General features: G+C 38.3%; 1 long non-coding RNA gene across 3 annotated transcripts; it reads right to left on the bottom strand.

Moving 5' to 3' along the window:
• Positions 1-438: 438 nt before the first annotated feature.
• On the bottom strand, positions 439-5,436 carry LOC119364802. Of its 3 annotated transcripts, none has more exons than XR_005175139.1 (8): positions 5,298-5,436; positions 4,281-5,215; positions 4,082-4,133; positions 3,508-3,595; positions 2,676-2,769; positions 2,197-2,240; positions 1,402-1,521; positions 439-910 (listed from the first exon to the last, which is right to left on the bottom strand). It is a non-coding gene; the product is annotated as an uncharacterized LOC119364802 (long non-coding RNA). The 3 variants fall into 3 exon arrangements; XR_005175140.1 differs by having other exon boundaries at positions 2,639-2,769; positions 4,281-5,218; positions 5,298-5,433; XR_005175138.1 differs by having other exon boundaries at positions 4,281-5,218; positions 5,298-5,433.
• Positions 5,437-5,824: the final 388 nt, after the last annotated feature.

Below are 5,824 nucleotides of genomic sequence, written 5' to 3'. Positions count from 1 at the left end.
TTTCAACAACCTCTTTGTAGCTTACCTTTTCGGTGTGTGCTGAGATCAAATTGCCTTACCTTTCCAGTGTTTGCAGAGATCAAATCATGACTTTTTCACTGTTTTGATCTTCTCAGCAAACCTTAGCACAAAATGAACTCTTCGAAAACTATTCGTCCCTTTTGGTAACGCCATAAGCCGCGACATTTCTTCTCTACTAGTGGTTGGGGCACGCCTTTGCGCGCCTCTTGAGGCAATCTTGTGCGCCCCTATCTTTTCTCAGCACATTGGGCCGCCTTATTTGGTCCTCAATGTCGCTCCAGAGCGATTTTAGTTGGAAATATTAGTTAAAATGTTAGACCGATCAATCCAGAAACAAACATAAGGTCATCTGCGTATGTTGTAAGAGTTCAATATCATGCTTGATCAACCATATTTAGAAACGATCGCGCTTAGAGTGTAATTTAATTTTTTTTACAGAGATTCATTAGGCCCCTTCTCACTTCTAGAGACAAGTTATAAGTGTACCACATAATAAGATTCAATCATACTAAAATGGTTCAGTCATACAAAATTTTCGCATCATATGTATTCTTGGCAGTACCAATTTACCTGCTATTTTCAATCATGATAGTGGACAAACAAGGAAGGCTTGAACATATGATCTCGAAGATTTTCTATGAGAACCTGAAGGACCCAAAATATAACATCAGCTAGTTAATCAAAGAGGCCTGAATAGAATATGTCATGGGTGGCCTTGAGAAACTAGAAAAGGCTATCTGCAAATCTATTTCCCCATCGACCCCTTCCACAGCAGTTGCTATAGCACTGCCTTGTTCTGCTACCTTTTCAATTCTTGAAATTGCATCGCAGAGTAATGGTAGTCTCCAACATGGCAATGACCACACTACAGGAAGATGCGTAACTTTGCCTATACATGAAAGCCATATGACCAAAAGCAAATCAAAAAGACAAGATAGAAGAGGTTCATAAGAATGACAACAGATGTCAGTATAAAACATGCTGGAAATTTCTTAACAGGACATTTTTTGTACTTCGAATTACATTATTCCTTGGTGCAGTTATTGTCTTTGATTATTAGCCAAGACGTTAACATTATTCATCATGATCTGTCCCCAGTTCAAATTGACTCACATGATTTTTTTTCTCAAATATACGGTATCGTATCATAGGTTTGTGGTCACTGTAACTTCGATTATTGAGCAAATACAGTCCTAGGATTATGAGAGCATGCTAACTTGAACTGTTTAATGTGTTCATGCTAACTTGAACTGGCTCTCACCCATTATCAGACATGAGCAATCGATTAGTGCGCAAAACTAATTAAAAATGATCTTACTGAAGGTAAGACTGTCAAGGGATACTACTAATTTGGGTAATGAAGAAAAATAACAAGCAGACCTTGGACCATCTTCTGCGGTGCCTCAGTGGATGATGATCTGGACATCACAAAAACTGTCCCCACGTCAACATTCATTCATCAGGCCTGAGACCCTCTGCTATCACTCAATCTGATATGACCTGCAAAAAAACACATATATCCTTCATAAAACACACGACTCATCAATAGAATACCTGATGTTGATCATTAATCCCATCAAATTCCTACAGAAAACCCCCAAACCTAAATTGTTTTACTTTTTGTTATATGTTTTGTTTAAACCCAGTCACTCTTTCCAGTTTGTCCTAAATACCGAAGCATGCCTGTCTCATACTTGGCATCCCAAGAAAAATTCAAGAGTAAGATTAGTCTTGATTTAGCCAAGAATCAAATGACATAAATATCAACATATTCACTTTGAAACTCAAGGTAATGGGTGCAAAGGAGGCTAACGCAGATCATAATGAAAAGATGCATGAGAAGGACCTCTTGACATATATGAGGATATACTATAGGTTGCAAACAAAGTAGCAATGGACTGATAGTTTCTACAATCATCCTCAAAGAGGAACAAACTTGGAAGAGTAAACAATGAATTTATGATCTTTAGTCTTTATAACCTTAAAATATATTGATCTAAATATTCATAGACTGAAAGCCAAGTAGATTCCCTGAGACAAAATAAATAAAACATAGTAGGTGAGTGAGTGGACAAACACATTAGCATGGTCAAAAGGAACATCAACATTTTAACATGCCTACAAAAAAGAAAAAATATGGGAGGACACTGTAATATCATGCAAACAAGAAATCACCTCAGATACTTATCCCTTTTCAGGAGAAGAAATGCATCAAACACCTGAGTTGTACAAACAAAAATACAAAATTAGCAACAACCGGTACTTCATTCACAATCACAACCTGCATCATTAACTCTTGCTAGTCCTTAGAGCTAAAAGTACATATATTAGATTGGGAAGATCACATTCAGTTAATCCAAAATAATCAATGAACTATAAGAAAACAAATTCCTTGGGCAAAATGTATAGATAGTTTTAGAACTGACCAACAACCAACTAATGGGAAATCTAAGATTATGAGATGGTTTCAGAAGAAAATTTCTGTACAACAACCTTCTAGTACATGAAAAAGTTCCTAACATGTTAAGGTTTTCTTGTATGCTCTTCCACTAACATGCCTTTCTGGACATAGTAAAGAGAAAATTCAGAGGGAAAACACCGCAAACCACAAGCTCACTTTTGTTTTGGTTTTTTAGTGTTGCACATGTTCGTACCATGCATGCACAACAATTCCAAACATGTTACCAATCAAGATCACTTGTGTTGTCATCTCTTCCTGAAACTCACACTGATGGCTCGCCACCTCAGCTACACATGCCATGTCAGGTTTCAGTGAGTACATGTAAATGAAGAAAAGGCCAAGAGCAAAGAAATAAGTGAACAGATGGCATTTCTTGAAGACACTTTTAACAAGGAACATGAAGGTATAGATGTAGAAAGAAGTTTTGGGTCTATCCTCACAAATAACCTGCAACAATTATTTAGAGTTGTTGTTTTTAGCAAGCACTATATCATTGGTCCAACTTTTCAAATTTTCTTTTGCATCTGTATCAACCACCAAAGAACAATCCGAAAAGGTAACATGAATGCACACCAATAGGCAATAAATCATGAATTGCACAGAAAAATAAATGAGGGAACAACTTTTGTGCATGCATTCATCAGTGGAGCAAAGAATGTCCATTGCTCCATAGTTATCCGCAGAACCTAAGAAGCATGAACTGGAAACCAATCTGACAGGCTCTGAAACCAGATGTTGATAGGACACACTATAATCCTTGTAAAAGAACAAATCTTATTTTTTGCTACCCAAATTGATGCTATATTTGTCTCCTGACCAACGTTGGAAAAGAGCAAGGTACCCAATAAAGCATGGAAGGCAAAAGAACTACTTTGCAGGGACCAAGGACATGCCTAGAATCTATATCTATCCATCTCCTTGATAGTAAGAACGCAAGAGCAGAATACGCTATCAACCAAGACAAAGCACCAGAAATATATTCTCTACGAACGACCAAGTAAACAGACAAATAGATGAGAGCTCACCCTGCATAAACGCGAATGGCAGAGCCATGAGAACGACAACCGCAAGGCCCGCAAATGAGTAGCAGATAACATCACAAGTGCCATGGGTCTGTAAAGCATAACACCTATTAAAAAAGTAAGAAATTCTAGGAAATGGCAACAGAGGAATTAATAAAAATAAACTGCCAGCTTTCTAATTTTCAGGTCAGCAGCTAAAGGCCCATCCTAAATATATCATTATCTAACCACATGAGTAATTGCTAGGATGTTTCACACACAACTTGAGATAAAATCATACCTACCCTACCTTTACTACATGCTCTCACTTCATTGCTTCATATACTGGACACTAAACTATTCAAAGATCTAGCATAAATATTGGCATTCAATAGTATGCATCTCAGATTTGATTGCAAATAATTTTATCTTCCATCTCTTTAATGGATTTTCAAGAACAAAGTTATATCCTGTTATATGCCTCAAAAAGCAAAAATGAACAAATAATTTTCTGAACGCAAGCGCATTCAGATTAGAAAAGAGAAATGATGCATCGTATAACAGTATCAATGTGCTTCAATATCACTGAAAAAAATACCTTCCATCTCTTGATTTGCCCAGCGGTGAAAGCCATTCAAGATACAATATGTCTGAATCAACCGAATCATAGCAATAATCCAGTTCAATGTGGGAATATACCCGCGGAGAAGAATGAACATCCAAATATAAATGACAATCTCAAATTATCCAAATATCTTTCTTGAAACACATAAACTGAACAGGAAATCTAATCCCACCTCTCATGGAGTCACATGAAGTGGAGCAACCAATCCATATTTAGAAGTATTCGACAACAAAGAGCAAACTATTAGCATTACTCAGTAGATATATGGTACATCCTTGATAACCGAAGTTTCATCAGTATAACCTGTACATCAATAGGAACAAAATACAGAGTAGCTCTCAGTAACTCATAGAACAAATCAACTGGTGAAAGCAAGAAACACTAAAATATTTGTGCAAAGGTGTAGCTAAACAGAATTACTCTGGGTGAAATAAGAAGATGCATTACTAATATAGATAGCACATTCAACATGTCATTTTTACAAATCATGGTGGGCATGCTTCCAAAACATTAGTAGTGATGCTTCAAAAGAAAATCACTAATGCATCTAATTAGTCTCGCCAACGCATTAGACAGCGAGATAGAAAAATGTCGGATAAGAGACGCCGAAAAGTTCCATGGGAATCATTCACAAGGATCGACAAAGTAAATGGGTATTAAAGTTGCAATTGTAGTTCAATGCAAACAAATTTTAATAATTTTAGTGTTTAAGTACACTTCAGGGCTCTTGCCACTGATTTTCAGCATGCAAGAACTTACATCACTATCAGTCATGGCACCCCAATGAGTATCAAGAATTCGATTCATGGAGAAGCTTTCATAAGATTCACTGGATAAACATCGCCCTAGTAATAGCAACATAATAGTATATAAAACCAACAACCTATCACTTGCCTTGTCGTGATAAGGAGATATGTGGAAGAAATTCAACAGGGGGTATTTAAAGAGGACAACGACTATAGGCACCGCAACAAAACTCTGCTACAAACTTGCAGGTCGAACGCGTCGCCATTGACGTCGTCTCCTTGTAGCTGGGCAGCTTAACCCCATCCTTCTCTTCAAAGTTATCAGACCTCGCTTGGCAAACTGGCCAGCCATCAGTCCCATCTACTGTGCAAACAACAGGGAGCAGATCGGATGAGATCTCACAAATAAAATGACCAATTCGATTTGGGCAATCGGCTTGTACCGTGACGACGGGAACCTGGCCGCCGAACATGAGGACATTGCCCATCTGGAGCAGGAGACGGAAGGTATCACGGATGTTGTTCGTGTTGAACTCCTTGAAGCTCCCGGCGCAGTCCCGCCCTGGAGAACGAAGGCCTGGCGGCCAGAGTAGCAGCGCCGAGCGACGGCCACGAGGCGCGCCCTTGGTCTCGCCGAGATGGGCACGGATGGACGAGGTTGTTGGAAATATGCCCTAGAGGCAATAATAAAAGTATTATTATATTTCAATGTTCATGATAAATGTCTTTTATTCATGCTATAACTGCATTATCCAGAAATCGTAATACACGTGTGAATACTTAGACCACAATATGTCCCTGGTGAGCCTCTAGTTGACTAGCTCGTTGTGATCAACAGATAGTCATGGTTTCCTGACTATGGACATTGGATGTCGTTGATAACGGGATCACATCATTAGGAGAATGATGTGATGGACAAGACCCAATCCTAAGCATAACATAAAAGATCGTGTAGTTCGTTTTGCTAGAG

Source organism: Triticum dicoccoides, chromosome 2B (assembly GCF_002162155.2).
Source record: "Triticum dicoccoides isolate Atlit2015 ecotype Zavitan chromosome 2B, WEW_v2.0, whole genome shotgun sequence".
In the NCBI taxonomy this organism is placed as follows: domain Eukaryota; kingdom Viridiplantae; phylum Streptophyta; class Magnoliopsida; order Poales; family Poaceae; genus Triticum; species Triticum dicoccoides.
This window is presented reverse-complemented; position numbering and strand designations above follow the sequence as displayed.